The 23693-nt window shown below is 40.4% G+C and overlaps 1 protein-coding gene and 1 non-coding gene across 2 annotated transcripts in view; one reads left to right on the top strand and one right to left on the bottom strand.

The window, feature by feature from the left end:
• MCU (mitochondrial calcium uniporter) overlaps nucleotides 1-23693 on the top strand; it is a 157944-nt gene that overhangs the window by 21776 nt on the left and 112475 nt on the right. The gene's annotated exons all lie outside the window — the stretch shown is intronic.
• LOC126031742 (U6 spliceosomal RNA) lies at nucleotides 15307-15413 on the bottom strand. The gene has a single exon (XR_007503573.1). It is a non-coding gene; the product is annotated as a U6 spliceosomal RNA (small nuclear RNA).

Genomic DNA, 23693 nt, shown 5'->3' with positions numbered 1-23693 from the left:
TACATTTCTCTGGGTTCACCAGGAGAGTTTTAATAGGGATTGCCTTGAATTGTATGATGTTTTGGATGGGTTTCACCAGGTTAGTCCTTTCTACCCATGAGCATAGACATGGACTTTTTTTCATTGTGCCTTCTGTTTGTTTTAATAGTGACTTACATTTTTTTCTTATTTATTTTCTCCCTTGTTTTAATAGTGACTTACATTTTTTGTTTTTCATTTATGATGGGTCTTTTACTTCCCTTGTTTAATTTAGTTCTACGCGCATAACTTTTTATTTTAATACTAAATTCCTTTATTTTAAACACCATGATTTACAGAGTTGCTCTTTACACAGTTGTTTTTGGCATTCAGTGTTCCATCATCAATCCCACCACCAGTGGAACATTTCCTCCATAGTTATTCCTGCTTTCCCAACCTCCTCGAAGCCTGCCCCTTGGCAGGTATGAATAATGAACTTAATTTTGCTTGGTACCACTAAGTGGTAATGGAAATATTGAAAAACTGTCATTAAAAAGAAAATTGTGAAAATTGTCTTATCTTGCAAGTGGGGTCATTGTCTGAAGGTTTCCTAAGCTGTTTATTGCTAGTTGAGCTTCTGTTGTTGGTTTTGTTTGTTGGGCTTAGGTGGTTTCTATAATTAATTTCACAAAGAATTTGGTGTTTTCCTACTGGGAAGTCAGTATTAAAATGATGGGGGTGTCACACGGCTGCATAAGTGTCTGCATAGCTAATGGAAATTATAAGCCTAAAATAAATACAACCTTGTAAATCAACATTGCCCAATGAAACATATGCATTTATTTATTTTTCATAGTTGATTAGGGTCCTACTTGTTTTATAAGTGCTGTAAACATAAAGATGGGGTGAACATTTTTCTTTTCTTTGAAACTATGTATAAGAATACTGTGCATGAGGAATTCTTTATTTTTTATCTGGTTGTGCTTATTCTGTTGTTATCAGCGATTCTATGCTTTTTTTCTCTGCCAAGAAGACAATCTGTATTTCAGTTCTTCTCACAATCAACATGAATTTATTGAGAGTTACAATTCACAATCTCTTTTTGAGTTTTCACCTGTCTTCCTGGAGTCATTGTAAGAAAGTAGCAGCCAGAATGACCTAAACAGGATACTTTCAAGACTTTTCTTTCTTTCTTCCTTACTTCCTTTCTTTTTTTATTTGTTTTGGCACTGTATGCTGAGCTCCCTATTGTGGCAGGCCCAGGCAGGCCTCAACTTTGACACTGACTTTCCTTTTTTCTATCCTTTTAGGTCTTTCTGTACCATTCCCACAGTGGTTGGCAAGATATCGTTTCTACCTCCCTCTCCATGGCCCATGTCAGTGGCATCTTGGCTGCTAGAGTATGGAGCTGGCCTCTGGGAGTCAAGTAAGTGCCTTTTTTACTTTTTGGCATGGTTTTTGCTTACTTTGCAAAGCCATGTAGAGACACTTCTTAAAGTTAGTTTTTTAAAAAGGCACTTGCTTGACCCTTTTGGGCTGGCTCTTTGCTCCAGCCTGCTCTATAACACCTGGTAGCCAACATAAGATGGAAGCTTACTCTAGGGGACAGAGTCTCAGAGGCTGGAATTTTTTTTCCCCTAGGGTAGAAGCCAAGGGATATTAGATTTAAACATTTCTTGATTAGATCACTAGTATTGATTCATATTGATTAGTTCATTTATATTGATGCACAATCTGAGAATGAATCGGAACTTCTTTAAGTAGTTCTTTAGTTACTTGGCCTCTTAAAAATGGAGCAGGTTGTAAAGGCTCAGTGGTCCACTGGGCTAAATCAAGGAGGTTGTATGAAACTGGTCAGCTCTCATAGAAAAGTCAGTCAATTTGACATTGTTCAGTATGAGGTTAGCCTTAATCTAGGTGAGGAAGTGAAGGGCAATGCTCATGAGGTTGGGTTTTTTCTCCTTAACACTCAAGTTTGCTAAAACATGGTATTTTACTTTTTGCAGGTCACCTTGTAAATTTTGCTCATGTAGATTAACACAACCCCTGTTATGTCATAACAACCATGTAAGGGAGAGTGTTTTCCTGCTCTGTCTTAGGTATTGGTGATGTGACGTGTTCACGCAGGGGAAACGGACATTCTCAGGTATGTGACAATCATGATTCTTCAGTGTTTTCTCCCTGTTTCGGCGAGAACTCAGAACACAGCTCTGCGGACGGTTGTCTTGCTATTTGATCTTACTTCCCCCTGATAGAGAGATAGGTTTGGCAAATTGAGGCCACTGCTTGTTTTTTTTTTGTTCTGGAAAAACAAATTATAATAAAGTTTTATCGAGATCGAATTTATATGTTGTCAGTGGCTGATTTTCCATCTCAGTCACAGCATTGAGTTGTGACAGAGAGAGGACTGTCACTGCCTTCAGTACTTAATAATGTTGCACCTTCATCTTCTCCTCATGCTGTCTCTAATTAAATTCCAATCCAGCTAATTAAATTTCCATTATAATCAGTGACTGCTTCGGAGCTCCCAGGTTTTGTGAAGTACCATGCCATGTAGTTTGATTTTTATTTAGGGCCAAAAACTAGCTATTATAATTGCATTGCTGAGGAAATAGGGTCTAGATAACTTGTCCACACTAGTAAGTGATGGAACCGAGAACTCACATGTGGATGCCACCAGTAGGCAAGGTAGTGTCTTAGGTAGGTGAGTCCTTGTTCCTTTTGGTACCTTCGACCCATTCCCCTCGCTCTTCACTTTGTGGGTCTTTTTTCCCTCTCTTACACTTTCATTTCATTCATTCTTCCGAGCCTGATATGTGTCATCTCTGCAGTGATTTCTTTTCTTCACCACTACTCGAATATTAGCACTTCCATGTACTTTTTGGTTTCTCTGTCCTGACTCTTCTTACCTATGTTAAGTCTTATGTCCAGGGTATGGAAAAGTCAAACCTTGTCCATACTAGCTTTTGCAAGAAGACAAAAGTTTTGATTGCTGTCCAGAGCACAGTGGAAGCAGACTGCCTCAGTGCTCAACTGCCTCACTGTCCTTTTGCTCAGGGAATATTTATACCGGTAGAAGGAAAGACCAGAATTTTTTCTCATTTCTTTCTTGAAAAATGGGAGTGAGGCTTTAGGACCTATAGGATGGAGCTGTTGAGGTCAAACAAGAGGTCTCCGGATGAACAGGATGATAATGTGTTGTTGTTTTCTGTACATTTTCTGCTAAACCTGAAAGACTTTGTAATGGGTGTTAGATGCTTTTGCCTGGTTTGAAGGTAAAAGGGAAAAATGGGCAAGGGTATGTGCCTCCGAATTTTGCTTATTTCTTCTCGGAAAGCCATTTGTCACTTATTTACTGCTCCTGTAAGGCCTTGCTGCCAGATAGGTGTGAAAGAGTTTGTTATTACCAGCTTTTCAGTGTCAGGTAAACATGTCTCTTTAAGACCATGGTTTTATGTGGATGATTGAGTGTAGGACCTTTAGAGCGTACGTAACTTTTTGAGGTTGAAGGCTTGGATTATGCAGTATATGTGTATTGCCTATGTCCTTGTATTCATGTCTTGTCTGGTGCTTTCTTTCTCTCTTGATATACACACACACATATACGTATGTATCTCAAACTCTCAATAAATGTACACGTTGATGATTTGAAGTGATAGTTATTAGTCGAACATATGTAATATATATATGACCCTTTTTTTTTGCTTCTTGCAGCTCTTTCTAAATTCATCTTGATTCTTAATTTGGATGTAATATAAAGTATTCAGATTAAAGCTATAGTTAACTCATAGACATAAACCTTGGTAACTTTTACTCTTACTGCTTCAGGTCAGAACAACTGTTCCTATCCCTTTGTCCTTGGTTTTTTGTTGTCAGAACTCAGAGTTCATTGAGTTCTGTCAGGCAGAAGACGACAGAGTGTTTATGTGTCCTACAAGCAGAGTTATGCAGAGAAACTAGCTCTCCAGAGACTGACAGGGCCTGGCCTAGAGTATTTGCCCATTTCTTTTTTTTTTTTTTTGTATTTGCCTATTTCTGTCTGAAGAACTGCACTATGGGATAGAAAATTCAAGAATGTATGACACAATACTTCTCACCTGGTACCAGTCAGTTCTAGTTTGCCCTGCAGAATATTTGGGGCCCCTCCAGCCCTCAGATGGCATCACTTTCTCCCTCTCCCCCTGTTCCTCGTTGTTACCAACTTTCTTGTTAGTATTTTAATTCTTCAAAATTAATAGACGCATGCCCACCTTACAGCACATATACAGCACATATACAGATGAGATTATTTCTCTTTGGAATAAATGCAGCTTGCTTATTTCTTACCAATCTCATCTCCCAGTCTCTTCCCTAATGTCTCTCCCTTCATAAATTTATAATCTTTCCCATGCACTCAACACTCTCTTTCTTCATTTCTCGGTTTTATTTTTTCTTAGCACTATTAGATCTTTTTGTATAATTGCCCTTCCTCCATGTTACCTCAGTGAGAGCCGGAATTTTTTTCCTTCACCTGAAATTTCTGCTCTCTCGATGCTTTGTTGTGGTTAGTGATGTCTTGTCGATGGACATATGGTTCTATATGCTCTCGGCCTTTACAAGAACCATTTTATTTGGTTGAAATGAAAATATCTGCATTATCTATAAACAAGTAACTTTGGACCTGTTATTTTTGTAATTTCTACATCACTGTGATTTAACATTGCTGTTCACCAGAGTTTCTTGGGAGAAATTCAGAAGTAGTCAGGGTTAAATAAATATATACTTAGTTATGTGTTATTTTCACAATAATATCACGGTGTCTTTGAAGACCTGTGCTAATGGGAAAAATGGAATTTGTCCATTTGGAGATCAAAATAGGCTTATAAGGATATTTTGCAGGATTATTCAAATTCATAGATGAGGCTAACATAATGGAGTTTTGTTTTTTTTTGTTTGTTTGTTTTTGTTTTTGGGCCACACCCGGCGTTGCTCAGAGGTTACTCTTGGCTGTCTGCTCAGAAATAGCTCCTGGGGCCCGGAGAGATAGCACAGCGGCATTTGCCTTGCAAGCAGCCGATCCAGGACCAAAGGTGGTTGGTTCGAATCCCGGTGTCCCATATGGTCCCCTGTGCCTGCCAGGAGCTATTTCTGAGTAGACAGCCAGGAGTAACCCCTGAGCAATGCCGGGTATGACCCAAAAACCAAAAAAAAAAAAAAAAAAGAAATAGCTCCTGCAGGCACAGGGGACCATATGGGACACCGGGATTTGAACCAACCACCTTTGGTCCTGGATCGGCTGTTTGCAAGGCAAACGCAGCTGAGCTATCTCTCTGAGTCCCCATAATGGAGTATTTTAAAGGTATATATGTACCTCACAAACTAGAAACTGTTTTTTCTCTTTGATCTTACTGACTTCCCCTTCCCCTTTTTTATTCTAAGAAGATTTAATCCTTCATTATATTGAAGTTGTAATCATTGCTAGTTTTTATATTTATTTTGTTTGTTTGGTTTTATTTGGGTCACACCCAGTGGCACTCAGGGGTTACTCCTGACTTTGCTCAGAAATCTTTGCTGGCAGGCTCGGGAGGCCGTATAGGATGCCGGGATTTGAACCCCATCCTTCTGTGTCTAAGGAAACGCCCTACCGCTGTGCTATCTCTCTGGCCCCCAGTTTTTATTTTTAACATTCAAGATGTTTTTATTGTTTCCTAAAAAAATTTAAAAGGAAGAAAGAAAAGAAAGCTAGTATTTTCTTTGTTTGCCTGATATTGAAAGCATGGTAGAGTTCATTTTTTTCAAATTCACTTTTTGGAATTTTAGCATAGATAAAAATACATTTTTGAATTTTTTTCAGGGTCTAATAGCAGCTAGAAACGAGGAGTTTGAATTAAAAGCTCTCAGGTCTTCCTGACAGACAATTAAGAAATTAAGAATAAGTCTGTTTTTCTTTCTTGGTTGACATTTAACAAAAATTTGCATTTTCATCCTTTAAGATTTTTAGATATTGGAAAAAAATAAAAATCTACTTCTGGGGGCTGGAGAGATGGCACAGAAGTAAGGTGTGTTTGCCTTGCATGTGGCTGATTCAGGAGAAGGGACCCGGTTCAATTCCCGGCATCCAATTTGGTCCCCCAGCCTGCCAGGGGCAATTCTTGAGTGCAGAGCCAGGAGAACCCCTGAGCTCTGCTGGGTGTGACTCAGAAACAAATCAAATCAATAAAATTTTTTTAAAAATATCTACTTCTGTGGAAAGCTTAATTTTTGTTTTGTCTTTCCTTTTTGTCTTCTGAAAATGTTTATCTGCTATAGTTTTGTCTTCAGAATGTTTATCTTCTATATTTTTGTCTTAGAGAATGCTTACATTTTGTACTTTTTAAATTAAGATTTCCTTTTTCAGAGACATTTATGATTCTTAGTAAATCTGAAAGGAAGCTATGTATTTAGAGTTTTTTTGGGGGGGAGCACATTCAACAGTGCTCAGGGGTTATTCCTGGAAGGCTTGGGGGACCATATGGAATGCTAGGGATCTAACCCTGGTTGGCTGTATTCAAGGCAAACAGTCTATCTCCAGCCCTTGGAAATTAAAAAAACAGAATAGGAAAAATGCTACTCAGAGAAAACCTATTAAATAGATTTGTGTCTTCCAGATTTTTGTTTTGTTTTGTTTTTGGGCTACACCTGGTGACGCTTGGGTTACTCCTGGCTCTGCACTCAGAAATCGCTCCTGGCTTGAGGGGATGTTGGGGATCAAATGGAGGTCTGTCCTGGGTCAGCCATGTGCAAGGCAGATGCCCTACTGCTACGCTATCACTCTGGCCCCTTCCAGTTATTTTTTAATGAAGATTATCTTGCTTGTTTTTTTTTTGGGGGGGGGGGTCATACTTGGCAATACTTAGGGGTTACACCTGGCTCTTCACTCAAGAATTACTCCATAAGATACTGGGGTGGGGGGACCCCATGGAATACAGGGAAGTGAACCTAAGGCAATCACAGGCAAGACAAATGCCCTGTTCAGTATACTATCACTTTGGTTCCTCCTTGTCTTATTTGGATAAAAGAATAGTTTTTTTTAATATAAAATATAAAATAACTGTATTGTTTGCTTTTTTTTCTTGACACTAAACCAAGTATTTAATAAACTTGCTATGAAAATTTAATGCCAGCATGATATTCCAAAGAGTGCCTCCCAATATTAGTTTGTATTTATAAGGTGATTTTCAAAATTGCCCATTGAGAGTGCACTTGCTGCAGCCCTGAGATCAACCCCTGGTTCTGAAAAACAAAACCAACCAACAAAAGATCTAAACAATCTTTTCCTGAAATACATTTCAGGAAGAGAGGGAAAACATCTAATATTCACCTGAAGATCCTTCTGTACCATGTGCACAGAATTGGTTATTTCCCCAATCTCACTTGTCTGTATTCACAGTAATAATAAAATTTGATAAGCATTTCAAGTGTGTTTTCAAAGCTCCTCTGTTTGAGATGTCTTTCTGTTTGTTTGTTTTTGGGGGCCCCACCCAGTGATGCTCAGGGGTTACTACTGGCTATGTGCTCAGAAATCACTACTGGCTTGGGGGACCATATGGGACGCTGGGGGATTGAACTGAGGTCTGTTCTAGGTTAGCGTGTGCAAGGCAAATGCCCTACCACTTGCGCCACCGCGCCGCCCCCTGAGGTATCTTTTGTGTGTGTTTTGTGGGGTACTTGTGGGGAGCCTACCCAACATGGTCAGGGCTTATTCTTGGCTCTGTGCTCAGGGATCACTTCTAGTTTTGCTCCAGGGAACCATATTAGGTTCTAAGCATTGAACCTAGGTTTTGGCTGCATGCAATACAAACACTTTTTAGCACTGTTATCTCTCTAGCCCCATTGTAGAGGCCTTTTGCCTTGGTAGTGAAAATGCTTAGATTTTCCTAAGGGTTTCAAAAATCACATCCTTCAGGGGTCTCAAACTTGCAGCCCGTGCAAATGGCCCTCGTACAACATTTTGTGGCCCTGCCCTAGAGGAATCTTTTTTTTTTTTTTTTTTTGTTTTGTTTTGTTTTAGTTGTTTGGGTCACACCCCCCAATGTTCAAAGCTTACTATTGACTTTGCACTCAAGGATCACCCCGACTTTGCCTCCTGCGGCCCCCAGGTAAATTGAGTTTGAGACCCCTGATCTAGACACTTAGATGCATTTAAAAATACAATTGGGGGGGCCGGAGAGATAGCATGGAGGTAAGGCGTTTGCCTTTCATGCAGGAGGTCATCGGTTCGAATCCCGGCGCCCCATATGGTCCCCTGTGCCTGCCAGGAGCAATTTCTGAGCCTGGAGCCAGGAATAACCCCTGAGCACTGCCAGGTGTGACCCAAAAACCAAAAAAAAAAAAAAAAAAAAAAAAAAATACAATTGGATATACTGTGACATTTTTCTTTTCTTTTCTCTTCTTTTCTTTTCTTTTTTTCTTTTCTTTTCTTTTCTTTTCTTTTCTTTTCTTTTCTTTTCTTTTTTTTTTCTTTTTTTTCTTTTTCTTTTTTTTTTTTTTTTGTTTTTGGGCCACACCTGGCGGTGCTCAGTAATTACTCCTGGCTGTCTGCTCAGAAATAGCTCCTGGCAGGCATGGGGGACCATATGGGATACCGGGATTCGAACTAACCACCTTAGATCCTGGATTGGCTGCTTGCAAGGCAAACACCGCTGTGCTATCTCTCCGGGCCCACCATGACATTTTTCAAAGAGGTAGATCAAACACTCTTGAAATTCAATAAACTTCCACGAATAGCTAGAGCAACCCTAAGGAAAAAGACTATAGGAGGCATAACTTTCCCCAAATTTAAATTGTACTGCAAAGCAATAGTCACTAAAACAGCATGGTATTAGAATAAAGATAGATCCTCAGGTCAATGGAATAGACTTGAGTATTCAGAGAATGTTCCCCATTCATACAATCAATTAATCTCTGGTAAAGGGACAAGAAATGCAAAATGGAGCAAGGAAAGCCTCTTCAACAAGTGGTGTTGGGACACTGGTCAGCCACATTCAAAAAAGTGAACTCAGACCTCCATCTAACACCATGCACATAGGTCAAAACCAAATGGATTAAATACCTTGATATCAGACCTGAAATGATAAGGTATATAGAGCAACATGTAGGTAAAACACTCCATGACATTGAGACTTAAGGCATCTTCAAGGAGGAAACATCACTCTCCAATGAAGTGGAAATGGAGAAAAGCAGATGGGACTATATATTATCTGAGACTATATGAGATGCACCTCAAAGGAAATAGTACTAGGATACAAAAGCCACCCACAGAATGGGAGAAGCTATTCACCCAGTACCTATCAGATAAGGGGCTATTATACAAGGTACTGACCGAACTTAACAAGAAAAAAAATCTAATCCCATCCAAAAAATGGGGAGAAGAAATAAACAGACATTTCCTCAAAGAAGAAATACAAATGGCCAAAAAGCACATAAAAATATGCTTCACATCACTAATTATCAGGGAGCTGCAAATCAGAACAACAATGAGGTACCATTTCATGCCACAGAGACTGGCACACATCACAAAGAATAAGGACAATCAGTGCTGGCGGGGATGTGGAGAGAAAGAAACTCTCATTCACAGCTGGTAGGAAGGCCATCTAGTCCAGCCTTTAGGGAAAACAATATGGGGATTCTTCAAAAAACTTGAAATTGAGCTCCCATATGATCTAACTATACCACTCCTAGAGATATATCCTCAGAACACAAAAACACAATACAAAAATGCCTTCTGCATGCTTATATTTATTGAACTGCTATTTGCAGTAGCCAGACTCTGGAAATAACCCAGATGCCCAACAACAGATGAGTGGCTATAGAAGCTGTGATACATATACACAATGGAATACTAAGCAGCTGTCAGGAGAGATGAAGTCATTAAATTTTTCTATATATGGATGGATATGCTGAGTGAAATAAGTCAGAGGGAGAGAGATAGGCACAGAATAGTCTCACTCATCTGTGGGATTTAAGAAAAATAAAAGACATTATTGTAATAATACCCAGTGACAGTAGAGATGAGGGCTCAAAGGACTGACCCAAGATCTGAAGCTTACCATGAAGAGTGGTGAGTTCAGTTAGAGAAATAACTACACGGACAGCTATCATGACAATGGTAATGAGTGAGAGAAGTAGAATGCCTGTCTCAAATACTGGCAAGGGGAGGGGGAGAAAGGGAATGGGGCTATTGGTGGTGGGAATGTTGCACTGGTGAAGGATGGTGTTCTTTTAATGACTGAAACCCAACTACAAACATATTTGTAATCATGGAGCTTAAATAAAGATATCTTTAAAAAATAAAAACAATTAGTTTGTTGTTTGGTTTGTGGGCCACTCCTGACAATGTTCAGTGATTACAGTCTCTGTGCTCAGGAATTACTTCTGGAGGTGCTTGGGGACCGTATGGCATGCTGAGGATCCAATCCAGGTTGGCTGCGTTCAATGTAAATGCCCTCTCCACTGTTTGGTCCTGAACATCTTTTAAAAGACTGTATTCTTGGGGGTGGGTTGTATATTAAAGCTCCTATCCCTTAACTCCTTTAATAATGTTGATTTTTTTTCTTTGTAATTTGTTAGAAATTTTATATATTTTGAAAATGAAGTCTTTGGGGTCTGAGGTGAACTGTTTTTTAGTTTGTCTTTTTTAGGTTTGTTTATCTTCGGGGGCCACACCAATCAGTGCTTAGAGGCTAATCCTGACACTGTGCCAAGTGTGTTCTCTGGCATTGAGCAGGGACCATATTTGTTGTTAGGGTGTAAACCAGGGTCAGCCGCAGGCAAGAGGAACACATGAACACATGAATCTCTGTATGATCTATCTCTCTGGTCTTTCAGTTTGTCTTTTTTTTTTTTTTTTTTGGTTTTTGGGTCACACCCGGTAACGCTCAGGGGTTACTCCTGGCTATGCACTCAGAAGTTGCTCCTGGCTTGGGGGATCATATGGGACACTAGGGGATCGAACTGCGTGTCCAAGGCTAGCGCAGGCAAGGCAGGCACCTTCCCTCTAGCGCCACCACCCAGCCCCTCAGTTTGTCATTTTTAACAATTAAATCCCTTAAGTCTGAGTCTACACCTTCAACTAAGGCACATTTGAAGAGCTGTATTGTGTATAAAAATAGGAAGTTACCTGCAAATGTTGCTAAAATTACTCCTGAAAAAAGAAAAAAAGAAACTGAACACAATTATGTGAACAAAGCTTAGATTAAGTTTCTGTTGAAAAGGGTATTTTACCTAAAGGTATAGGGACATTTTTTTCTCATTTTATCAACTTTTAAAATGGGCATTTTTGGCACTAGTTGGATTTTTTTTATTGGATTTTTACTGGATTTTTAAAATTCTAGATCTTTTGTTGGAAAAGAGATAAACAACCCCTTTTCATGTTTATTGACAATATTGGTACTTAGTGTTGATTAATGACTCTTTTGAAAAGAGATACTCTTGTCCATTTTTATTGCACCATATAGATACTTAATGCTAATGAATGAATCTTTAGAAACTGGTTTCTAATAGCCTTTCTTTTGTTTTATTTACATAGTGTTTTTATTTGTAAAATACTGAGTCCTATGTCTTCAGATAATGATTGAACTGTGAATTTATAGGGTTTTTCCTGTATTGCCTGATTCTCCCTCCCCCCCCTTTTTTTTGAAATGTGGGAAGCAATACTGGGCAATGCTCTGGGGTTACTCCTGGCTTCGTACTCTGGAATTACTCCTGGTGGTGCTCGGGGGTATCATATGGGAGGTCAGGGATTAAGCCATGGATACCTGGGTTGGCTTTATGCAAGCACATGCCCTACCCTCTGTACTATTGCTCTGGCCCTATTATTGCCTAATTTTTTTTGGGGGGGGTCACACTTGGTGATGCTCAGGGGTTACTCCTGGTGGCTCTGCACTCTGGCAGACTCAGGGGACCATATGGGATGCCGGGAATCTAACCACCATTGGTCCTGGGTTGGCCATGTGCAAGGCAAACGCCCTACCGCTGTGCTATCTCTCCGGTTCCTATGGCCTAATTTCTTATCTCTCTTTTTCTGTTTGCTCTGAGGAAACCATGCAGTATAAATACATCCTTCCCTCATTTTTCCCCATCCTTAAATCATCATCCTTTCTTATTTTTTTGCCAACCTCTTCATACCTTGTCTCCTCAGAATGCCTATGCACATATTCTATTTTTTTTACATCTTGTTTTATAAAATGAGAATCCTTTTTTGCATTCTTCCCTTCACCTTGTTCTTTCTCAATCAGTACTACTTAGCAGAATGCCAGTTAGATGGCCACCAAATCAATTATTTAAGGACTGACAAAAACATGCCATCATATGAGTGATTATTCCCTGCTACAGCCATCCCTCTGTTGAGCTCATTTCTTATAGATGGGCATTGACTCTATTTCCCATTTTTGTCGCTATGTATTTTAGCAGCTATCTTGGGTTGATTTTTTTTTGGGCCACACCGGCGGTGCTCAGGGGTTACTCCTGGCTGTCTGCTCAGAAATAGCTCCTGGTAGGCACGGGGGACCATATGGGGCTCCGGGATTTGAACCAACCACCTTAAGTCCTGAATTGGCTGCTTACAAGGCAAACACCACTGTGCCATCTCTCCGGCTATCTTGGGTTGGAACAAAGATTCTGGGAGATGAACAATCAGGAGTTGGGGTTCTGGGGAAAGGATGCAGGTGGAGGCTGGCATGTTCGCCTAGCATGCTCGAGGGTTAGAGTTCAATTCCTGGTATCAGTTGTGCTCTGGTGTCTGGCTGGTGGTGGCTTTCAGTACTGCCTGTCGGAGCAGTTAGTAACACATCGACACTGATGTGCCAGGACAGGCCTCATCCAAGCTGGAGTCACCAGGAATGCCCCTCTTGCATTTCTTGGAAGGTTCCCTAAAAAGCAGCACCAGGAAGGCTTTCTGTTTCGAAGGATGTATACACAGTGTCTACTTAATAACAGTAATCACTCTCAAATTCTATTCCAAAATCAATAGCATGCAGAGATTCCTTTTGAAATTGTCCAAGACCTTAAATATATAATTATGTGCCTCCTTTATGGTTGTTAAAGGATTTACTGGATTCTGCAAAGCCTTTATCTTTATAAAATTCCCTGTTTGTGTCTTGAGCATGTTCGTTTCAAATTTAGAAGAAAACAAAAATCCCCAAAGCTCTTAATTTTAGTATCTTATTATATTTCAGTGTCTTATTATTATGCCAACACAATAATACTCGAATAGACCAAAGGGTAAATGGAATTGAGGGAAAATGATAAAACTTGACTTTGGGAGATGAGATTGGGAAATAAAGAACATTTGTATAAATAGAGCTTTAAAAATATTTTAATTTAATATTGTTTAGTTTCGTTTTGGTCTTGGGCCATACCGAGTAGTGCTCAGGAATTACTCCTGGCACGCTCGGGGGACCCTATGGAATGCCAGGGATCAAACCCGGCAAACTCCCTACCCACTGTGCTATCATTCTGCCCCCTGGATAATAGATTTTTCTTTTAAATTGGGTCTTTCTTGGTTCCAGGCAGATTAATTTTGAGTCTTTTTCTAGAGTAGTCTCGGTTTGCATAGATAAATATAGAGCAACAGTGTTGCAGGGGGGAGCACAGTAGAAAGTGTGTGGGAGCTGCGGTAGGTTCACACAGCAGATCACATCTAGAATAAAGTGGAGATGAAAATGCTCATTGAGATTTGTGTTCTTGAAGTATTACGAGACAATAGTTCCTACCCTGTATTCAGAGCCATTCAGAATCTTGCTGAAAAAAGTATTTTCTTTATTTACATTTTAATTTATTATTATTTAAAACAATTTTAAGAATTTCATGTGTAGCCTTATTTTACTTTTTTCTTTTCTTTTTTTTTTTTTTTTTTTTTTTTTGTGGTTTTTGGGTCACACCCGGCAGTGCTCAGGGGTATTCCTGGCTCCACGCTCAGAAATTGCTCCTGGCTGGCACGGGGGACCATATGGGACGCTGGGATTCGAACCGATGACCTCCTGCATGAAAGGCAAATGCCTTACCTCCATGCTATCTCTCCAGCCCCCTTTTTTATTTTCTTAATCTCTTGGTTTTTAATTGATACCAGGGTTTATTGATTTTTCTTTTTTTTAAAAGAATAATATATTGAAGCACCTTGATTATAGACATGATTGTAGTTGGGGTTCAGTCTCATAAAGAACACCTCCCTTCACCTGTGCAACATTTCCATCACCAATGTCCCTCATTTCCCTCTTTTCCCTACCCGCCTGCATTTGAGGCAGCCATTTTAATTTTCTCACTCATTAACATTGTTATGATAGTTGTCAGTGTAGTTATTTCTTTAACTGCACTCATCACTCCTTGTGGTGAGCTTCATATCGTGGGTCAGTCCTTCCAGCCCTCATCTCTATTGTCTCGGGCCATTATTACAATAATGTTTTTTTTTTTTTTTAAATTCATAGATGAGTGAGACTATTTTGTGTCTATCTCTGTCTCTCTGACTTATTTCACTCAGCATAATAGATTCCATGTCCATCATAGGACAATTTCATGATTTCATCTTTCCTGACCGCAGCCTTATGCTAAATGCTGGGTTACAGGAATCAATCGATCAGGTCCCATGTGCTGATGGTGTTTACATGGTGGGGGAGATAATGGCCTAATAAATAAAATAACAATTAACTATCAGACAATAAAGACCTAATCAAATATTTCCACACAATGAATCATTGTTGCAAATGAATTAGTTTTGAAACAGCCAGAAAAAAGGTTTTGAAGGATTTGGGGAAACTGAGAATCTTTTTGGGGGTGGGGATGTTAGAAAAAAAAATTTGAGGTCTACTTGGCTGAAAACCGTGTCCCCATTCCACTAACTAGGCCATAGACTGAGTCGACTCCCCTGTAGGAAAAAGGGATGTTACCACCCAGAGAGACGCCACATGGGGCTTCTATTCACTTAATTGAAATAGCCTGGGATGTGTTGGATTGATAGGGCCTGGTTCGAATCCCTGCTTCCTGTTTGCAAGAGAAGCTGGGAGAATTTCTGACTGTCCTCCAGGAGGAAGGAATATAAGATGGGAAATTATCTAAACTATAGAGACTTCTTAAAGACAGCTGAGCTATTAAAACAAATTAATAATCATCAAAGAGGAAGAGAGAGAATGCAGTGAAAATTGAGATTTGAGTCACCCGAGAAAGGAGAAATCAGGTCCTGATAGGAGTAATAACTTTTAGCAGGGAGGATACGTGAGAAGGTACTTCCTGGTTTTTAGGTATGATCAGAGTTTGGACCAGAGGATAGGGAATGAAGTTGGCCCAATGGAGCGGTTAAGGTGTTGTATGTTGTGTGATATAATGGACAAGAAGGCCTTTTTTTTTTTTTCTTTCATGAATTTGCTTGTCATCCTTGTGCAGGGGCCATACTAATCTTCTCTGTATCTTTCCAATTTTAGTATATGTGCCTTCGAAGCAAGCACAAGAAAGCCTTGCTTTTTTTTTTTTAATTGGGGAAAAATTGGAGGAAATTCATCTTCCCTTTTCTACCCTTGAGAGTAGGAATATAATTATAAATGTGTCAAAAAGAAGATATTTCTGTGTTATTAACTCCCGCCAGCTGTTATTTTGGAGTAACTGGAATTATTTGTTACTTGTTAAGCAGAGAAACACATGGGGTTTCCAAATAAATAAATAAATAAAGCAAAAATACTACAAATGCTGCGTGGCCAGTGGCTAGTAGGGAGAAGAACTCTATTTTCTTTCCAGTACCCCAACCTGGGGAACCTTGAAAGAAACCAGTTCTTTGGGGCTGGCAACATAGTATGGGTGAAGACACCTGCCTTGCTTGCAGCTGACCTCAGTTCAATCCCTGGCACCACATATACTTTATTGAGCACCACTAGGAATTATCCTTGAGCACAGAGCCAGGAGTCAATCCTGGGCACCACAGAGGTTCCCCCTGCCCCGTCATTTCCTCCCCCCCCCCAAAAAAAAAACAAAATCCCAAATCAAAAATGTTTGTTAGTTCTCTTACCTCTATGTAAGTACAGTGCTTTGTGGTTAGTTTTTTTTTTTTTTTTTTTTGTGGTTTTTGGGTCACACCCGGCAGTGCTCAGGGGTTATTCCTGGCTCCAGGCTCAGAAATTGCTCCTGGCAGGCACGGGGGACCATATGGGACGCTGGGATTTGAACCGATGACCTCCTGCATGAAAGGCAAACGTCTTACCTCCATGCTATCTCTCCAGCCCCAGTTTTTATTTTTTTTTATTATTTTTTTTTTATTCTGGGGTTACACCCGGCAGTGCTCAGGAGCTACTTCTGACTTTACACTCAGAAATCGGCCCTGGCAGGCTCGGGGAACCATATGGAATGCCGGGATTGATCCACCGTCCTTCTGCATGCAAGGCAAATGCCCTACCGTTGTGCTATCTCTTCGATCCCTATGGTTAGTTTCTAGACACTTGTATTGCTCCAGATCTAGTGAGTGCCTCAGAGTATATGTCTGTTGCTCTACTGTATATGGAGCTTTTAATTAAATAATATAGAGAATTGATAGCAAATGGATTTTTGTTTTTAACATATTAAATTAATGTGTTTTTGTTTTTGTTTTTGTTTTTGTTTTTGGTTTTTGGGCCACACCCAGCGGTGCTCAGGGGTTACTCCTGGCTGTCTGCTCAGAAATAGCTCCTGGCAGGCACGGGGGACCATATGGGACAGCGGGATTCGAACCAACCACCTTAGGTCCTGGATCAGCTGCTTGCAAGGCAAACGCCGCTGTGCTATCTCTCCGGGCCCAACTTAATGTATTTTTTAATTCCAGAAAAATTTTGGCCACACCCAACGATGATTTTGAGTTACTCCTGGCTTCATTCCTAGGAATCACTCCTGGTGGTTCTTGGGAGAACTATATGGGCTGCCAGGGATTGAATTTGGGTTAACTACATGGGTTAACACCTCTCTCTCTGATCCCGCTGACTGATTGATTTTTAGCCTTATTCTTGGCCAGTCTACACGGCATCCTGTGGTGGCAGGAACTGATTCTAACGAGGACCCATCTTGGTCCTGTCAGCTAGAAGAGATTTGGGATGCAGAAACTATCTTCTGTTTCATGGAATGAGGGAACCTGTGATGCCAGTTGCTACTTGCTGCTCTTGCCATGTCTCAAAAAAAAAAAAAAAAAACAAACAAACAAACAAAAAAAAACAGCCACTGAGATGTTTTTAATAAATAAAAAAAACATAAAGATGTTTTTGGTAATATGGAACGGCTCTATATAGTGAGAGTAAAGGCCAGCTCTGACCTCATGCCTGTGATTGATGGACAATTCATAGGCCACTTGGGTTGTTTTGCTGTTTATAACCAAATGAATAGAATAGTTACTGGGAACATAATTTTTCTTTTTAGAAATGGATAAAAAAAAAAAAAAACCAAACATTTTTCCTCATCCTGAGAGTGGAAATGGGACTGTTACTTCATAGTTTTGTTTTAGTGTAGAGATTAATATATATTTGTCCAATGTTCATCTTTATGTTTTCTGTGTTTCCAGGGATTAAACTCTGGACTTGGTATGTGCTAGGGAGTACCACACCATTTTAGGATTATGCAAATGTTGTATCGATCTATATCTACTTTTGCATGTTTAGATGCATCTATCAGTGCTCAAGGGCTACTCCTGTCCTGATTTTTGGGGTTTGTTACTAGCAGTGCTCAGGAGACCATGTGGGGCCAGAGAATGAAACTAAGCCTCTTGCCTGCAAAAACATGTGCTTCCTTTTATTGAGTATAACCTCAGCTCCATGCTATCTGTTTAAAATGGCAAACAGATTTAAGGGTGTGCAGAGACAAGCCTGTGGCAAAACCAAAATGACAAATTTGTTCAGACTCAGTCTTTGACCCTGGGCTTTCTTGTCAGTGATCCTCATAGAATGAAGTTTGGAGGGCACTGTTGTGTCTCTAACTTGGTGTCAAAGGGCAGTAACTTATTTTTTATTAAGAAAGAATTTACCTGCCATAGCATTCGCCCTTTCTGATGTACAATTCAGTGGTTTTACTGCATTTGCAGAATTCTGTACTGTGGTATTCTAGAATATTTTAATTAGAGCAGGAAGAATGCTTGTACTTGTAGCAGTTGCTTACCACTCCCCCTGTACCAGCCCTCTGGAAAGCACTAATTTACCTTCTTAGATTTATTCTTTCCTAACATGAGCATTTTCCATTAAATGGAATTGTACAATGCATGCCCTTCTATGATTGATTTGTTTTCACTTAGCAATGTTTCTGTCGTGTGTGTGTGTGTGTGTGTGTGTGTGTGTATGTGTATGTGTGTCTGTGTGTGAGAGAGAGAGAGCTCCTGAACTATTTTTCTGGCCCACTAAACATGTCTTAAGAGTTGTCTACATTGCCATGTTTTTTCATTATTATTTCCCTTTATTGTATGATATAATCATAAACTTTTATTATAGTGCTATACCTATTTTGTGTATTCAGTAGTTGATGGCTGTTTGGTTTTTTCCTTTTTATTAGTATGAAAAATGCTACTCTGAATATTATTGTACACTTTTGTGCTATTTTTGAGTGAACATACATGTGTTGATTATCTTGGATACATACCTGGGAGAATTGGAGGGCCATGAGGGTAGTTCTGTACATTTTAGAGAAATTACCAAACTAATTTCTGTCTCATCAATAATAAATGAGGGTTTTAATTTCCTTGCATTCACAGCAATGCATATAACTTCCTTTATTTTAGCTATCTGGTAAGTGATAAGTAGTACCTAATTGTGGGGTTTTGATTGTTTTTGTTTTTGGACAACATCCAGTGGTGCTCAGGCTACTCCTAGCTCTGTACTCAGGAATCACTCTTGGCATATGGGGCTCCATATGGGATTGCCAGGGACCAAACCTGGGTCACTTACATGCAAGGCAAGAGCTCTACCTGCTGTACTATTTCTCTTGTCCTCTAATTCTGTTTTGATTTGTACTCCCATCATGACTATTTATGTTGGACATAGTTTCAAGTATTTATTAGCTATTTGTATATATTCCTTTAGAGAAATATCTATTCAACTTCCAAACCCATTTTCCAATTGGACTGTTTGTCTTTCTTTTTTTTTTTTTTTGGTTTTTGGGCCACACCCTGTGACGCTCAGGGGTTACTCCTGGCTATGCACTCAGAAGTTGCTCCTGGCTTCTTGGGGGACCATATGGGATGCCGGGGGATCGAACCGCGGTCCGTCCTAGGCTAGCGCAGGCAAGGCAGGCACCTTACCTCCAGCGCCACCGCCCGGCCCCGGACTGTTTGTCTTTCTAATTTGAGATTTAAAGAATAGGCATATGTCTTTCCAAACTCTTCTTTACCATGACTTTGTTGTCTATTCATCGTTTAGTAGCCCCATGTTCTTTTCAGCAATTTTTTTTAAAGCTCAGTTAGTTTTGGCAACAAGAGCATGTATAGTTTAAAAAAATTCTTTTTTTTTTTTTGGTTTTTGGGCCACACCCGGTAACGCTCAGGGGTTACTCCTGACTATGCGCTCAGAAGTTGCTCCTGGCTTGGGGGACCATATGGGACACCGGGGGATCGAACCGAGGTCCGTCCAAGGCTAGCGCTGGCAAGGCAGGCACCTTACCTTTAGCGCCACTGCCCGGCCCCTTAAAAAAATTCTTAATGGAGAGCGTTGTGTACAAAGATCAAGAAGTCAAAGCTTACAGAACACTCCTAATAAAGATCAGATGTGATAGAGCCTGATGGGCTGAATTAATTCTCTCTAATTCCATAGCAATCTGATTGAACACGGAAGACAACACTGCTGACTTAATCATCGTAATGCCAGCCTACTCCTTAAAGCACTCATACACACACATACCCACAGGACCTGTGGGTGCCTTGCCAGGTTTTGTAGAGAATGTTTGGATTCTGTAGAGTTTAGACTCCCACATCAGGAATTTGGCTGTCCCAGTCATTCAGAGCTGGTTTAACTGGATCAGATTAGTAATGTCAATTGCTAACTATACTTGCTTTTCATTTCTTTGTCATTTCAGTTTTCATTTTCTCACTGTAGTATCAAAGTTCCCATTCTCCCACCTCACCTGTTCCCTTTTCTCATCCTCTTCCCCTTGGGACCTCAAGTTCTCTGATCATAGTCCTTTTCAATTGTCAATTTCCATTCCCTGTGCTTGTTTATATATCACATATGAGTGAGATCATCAAATTCTGTTCTCTTCCCTTGAACCTATTTTATTTAATTTAAGCAATGCTCTCTGGTTCTGCCTAAGTGGTAGCAACAGGTAGTGTGTTATCATAGTATTCTATTGACGTAGATCTTTTCAAGATACTGTTTTTGTGTTCTTTGGGTCAATGCCAAGGAGTATAAGGTGAACCTAGCTAAAACCCTAAACAAAGGTGTTCTCCCAACTTTCTCTTCCCAGTAACCTCTTCCTTTGATATGTAAAGCCCATTGGGTACTTACTTTTGCATCTGACTTGAACTTGCCCCTCTGGGTATTGGGAGTTGGTTTGAATGAAGAGTGAGTTCTGCCTTGGGTTTGGCAGGAGAGAGCACATGGCAGAGAGGGCCCATGAGGCAAAAGGCAGACTGACTCCAATAAATCTTGTCCTGACTGGCTTGGTATATTATTTCTCCATTGTTACCCTGCTTCATCAGACCTGTAAACTGGTACCTGAGGCAGTCTCACAACTTTTGGATTTTTATTTTACAAAGGAACTTTTCTTTTTTCAGGGGTGTAGTAGCTGCAGCAAATGAGGTTATTAAATACATTCTTAGCTTTATGCACGCTCAGGATATGAATATTCATATGATCAGAACTATCATTTTTATTCCCCCGTCATTTAGTGGACTTATGAATGTGATTTTTTTTAATAGAGCATCTAATTAATTAATTACATGGAAAAAATACACTAACAGAATATTTGTAAGGGCTGCTAGAAAAATATTAAAAAAAAAGGCTGGAAAGAGGTGAGGCTTTGGAGGACAGTTTCAAATTCTCTTTCCACTTGGGATGATTTTTAGACAAGCCACCTTCCTCTCTGTGACATTATCACCCCTTATCTATGAAATCAGATCAGTTTGTAAAATAGCATTGACTGCGGGGCTATAAAATGAGCATTTATGAGAAAGCATCTAGGCTAGAATCCAATTGATGGTACCTGATATGTATAAAATTTCAAGTATATACATATGTGGACATTTAGAGAGCCTTATTGAGATTAAATTGAACATGTTCTCAATCTGGACAATTCTTCCTAATCATTTAAGTTCTTACATTAGTATGGGCCTCCTTTTTTGGTGACTTTTGGTCCACAGTGCTCCACGGTCTGTTTATTGGGGGGGGGCACACCCAGCCGCACTTTAGGTTCTGTACTCAGAAATCACTAGGAGATATACTATTAAGAAGTATACAAGTATGGGCCCGGAGAGATAGCACAGCGGCGTTTGCCTTGCAAGCAGCTGATCCAGGACCAAAGGTGGTTGGTTTGAATCCTGGTGTCCCATATGGTCCTCGTGCCTGCCAGGAGCTATTTCTGAGCAGATAGCCAGGAGTAACCCCTGAGCACAGCCGGGTGTGACCCAAAAGCCAAAAGAAAAAAAAAAAAAGAAAAAAAAAAGAAAGAAGTATACAAGGAAAATACAGATATCCCCATTTTGAGATAATCTTGGGGGAAGGGAGATGAGATCTAGGGCATAGTTTTGTCCCACACCATGGTCTTACTAAGTCTGAGAAATGGTTTGCAGCCATTTGGGATCAGGTAGTGTCTGTCCTCAAGCTGGGGATACCTCTGGAGCTGAATCCAGTAGCAAGCAATAGTCCACATTGAGGTGGAGGGGAGGGAGGGAGAGGGCCGCATGGATTTGTCAGCAGGAGTGGTTGGCTGCGTCTTGCCGGGGCAAAAGATGAGGGGTTGAAAGGATGTCTTTTCACTTTGGGAGTTGGGTGGCAGCTTACTGAGGCAGATGGACAGTCCCAGTTCTGGCATTGGAGGAGACGGCGGGACCATTTTTTAGTATTTTGGGATGCTTTGAAAGATGTCAGGCAGCTGGCAGTAGGAAATGTTTCTGCCATGGCTTCAGTTTTGCTTTTCTTGCTTTCTGCATTTCTTTAGAATGTTGGTTGACTTCGACACTAGATCTATCATTATCTCTTGAATGTTGTCTATTAGATAATGAAATAGCAAGCTCCTGAGTAATGTGTATGAATCATTTTCATCCTCCTTTGCTGCTACCTTGTACCTTGCACGAAGGCTGTTTGTTCTAAAAGGAAGAGAGGGCAGCGGGAGTAGTTGGGAGAAGTCGTGTGTTTATAGGAAAAATCTTTATTTTCTCATCCAGACATCTCAGATGGCCCCATTTTATGCCCTCGAAATCCAGACCTGGCCTCTTTGTATTTGTTGGGGCAGGATTATGACCAGTATTTGCCTCCTAGAGAAGCTTAGAATTGTTGCTAAGATGCTTTAGTAAATAAGGTTGTAAACAGAAACTCTGAGCCACACCTTTCTCCTGACCCCTCTCCTTTCATCTTAACAAATGTCACTTGAAGTTTTTTTAGTGACTGAAATGTTGCAGTTCTTGTAAATTCTTCTTTTTTATATTTTAATTGGGACCATTTGTAAAGAAGAGATTTGTTATAATGTTTCCTTTGCCTGAGACTAATCACTGCTCTTTGGATGATTTTTTTTTTTTAGATCACATATTTAGCGATCTAAATGAGTTAACAATCAATGGTTGCTTGATGCCAGTATGGAAATATTGTGTGAGACACTGTAGGGAAAGTGGGTCTATTAGCATAGGTTCTCAAAGATTTCCTAGACTTGGTGATTTCTGTTTTAAAAAAAGGCTCTACTGGAAGTGTATGATTTGCTACAATGTTGCCCAAGACTTTTTAGTCTTTTTTTTGTTTGTCTGTTTTTGGGTTTTGGCCACCCCCCCCATGCTCAGGGGGGTTACTCCTGGCTATACACCCAGAAATTGCCCCTGGTTTGGGACACTGGGGGATCGAACCAGTCCATTCTAAGTTAGCGTGTTATTGTACTCCCATGTGTATTGCCTGTCCTTGGCCTAAGATCCCAAATAGCACATAAACTAATTTTAAAAAATTCAGCCTGTGGGGCCGGAGAAATAGCATGGAGGTAGGGTGTTTGCCTTGCAGGCAGACGGGCAGTGGTTCGAATCCCGGCATCCCATATGGTCCCCCGAGCCTGCCAGGAGCGATTTCTGAAGAGCCAGGAGTAACCCCTTAGCTCTGCCAGGTGTGACCCAAAAACCAAAAACCAAAAAAAAAAAAAGAGAAAGAAGGAAGGAAGGAAGGAAGGAAGGAAGGAAGGAAGGAAGGAAGGAAGGAAGGAAGGAAGGAAGGAAGGAAGGAAGGAAGGAAGGAAGGAAGGAAGGAATTGAAGGAAGGAAGGAAGGAAGGAAGGAAGGAAGGAAGGAAGGAAGGAAGGAAGGAAGGAAGGAAGGAAGGAAGGAAGGAAGGAAGAAAGAAATTCAGCCTGTAAAACAATGGGAAGGGAGAAGGAAAGCCAAAAATTAATTGATGGGGGAGGAAGTTGAGAGTTCCACCTCCTAACCTTTGGCCTGAGCTTTAGGGTAGAGTGTGCACAGCAGGCTCCACTTAGTACAGCTTATCACCCCACTCTGAGGGTGGCATTGGCAAGGGCATCTGTAGATATGGCTGCTGCTTCCAGGGTCTTAGTGGCCTTGTGGGCTTCTGGGACTTATTAAAGCAGGTGGAATTCTATAGTTCTTCCTT

This window comes from Suncus etruscus, chromosome 15, assembly GCF_024139225.1.
Source record: "Suncus etruscus isolate mSunEtr1 chromosome 15, mSunEtr1.pri.cur, whole genome shotgun sequence".
In the NCBI taxonomy this organism is placed as follows: Eukaryota; Metazoa; Chordata; class Mammalia; order Eulipotyphla; family Soricidae; genus Suncus; species Suncus etruscus.
Note: the sequence above shows the minus strand (reverse complement) of the source record. Positions and strands in the feature narration are given on the sequence as shown.